The sequence below is a fragment of the Cimex lectularius genome, unplaced genomic scaffold (assembly GCF_000648675.2).
Source record: "Cimex lectularius strain Harlan isolate CLEC.00 unplaced genomic scaffold, Clec_2.1 scaffold41, whole genome shotgun sequence".
In the NCBI taxonomy this organism is placed as follows: domain Eukaryota; kingdom Metazoa; phylum Arthropoda; class Insecta; order Hemiptera; family Cimicidae; genus Cimex; species Cimex lectularius.
In genome coordinates, this window is record NW_019393011.1 from 3,146,838 (window position 1) to 3,147,545 (window position 708).

General features: G+C 34.9%; 1 non-coding gene across 1 annotated transcript; it reads right to left on the reverse strand.

The window, feature by feature from the left end:
• Positions 1 to 408: 408 nt before the first annotated feature.
• Trnan-guu lies at positions 409 to 482 on the reverse strand. Its single transcript has one exon. It is a non-coding gene; the product is annotated as a tRNA-Asn (tRNA).
• Between the last annotated feature and the right edge of the window lie 226 nt (positions 483 to 708).

Consider the following 708-nt stretch of genomic DNA (forward strand, 5'->3'; position numbering starts at 1 on the left):
GTCATCATAACAGAAATATGACGTTTTTTCAATGCTTTTTTTATAGTTATTCAGATATCGTGAGATGCGGTCGGGTGTGACACACCCGACCGCATCTCACGATATCTGAATAACTATCGATTAACGGTCACTAATCTCTACACGCTTTTTTTATATTTCTAAAAAAGAACATGAAAATAGTAGTATTACTACGAGTAAATTTATGACAAAACAGTTAATAGTTGAGAAAATAAAAGAATATCTGCGAAAGGATTGAGAATCTGACCATATTTCAAACGAAATTTTTTGTTGTATTTGAGGTGTTAAATTCACTGGCAAAATTTTTGTCGCGAGTAGTTCGACACCCAGTTTTACGTTAAGAAATGTCTTTCAATTAATTAAGGTTTTTACTTGAGATAAAAAACTCAGTGACACGAGCGGGATTCGAACCCACGATCTTCGGCTAAACACGCCGTCGCTCTAACCACTTGAGCTATCGTGACTTCGATCCACTCGGACGCGAACTTCCCATCTCAACAACACCTTTTGAATTTTCCTTCCTTTTTGCCATTTTTCAAATTCGTCGCTTTTTTTTAACTCAACTAAAAACTTAATTAATTGAAAGATATTGATTGGTCAAGCGGACCACGAAAACTAATGAATTTGTTAAGAAATGTATTGAAAAAATGAAAAACGGCTGAAGTTTAGATAAGAAAATGCACAGCGGAT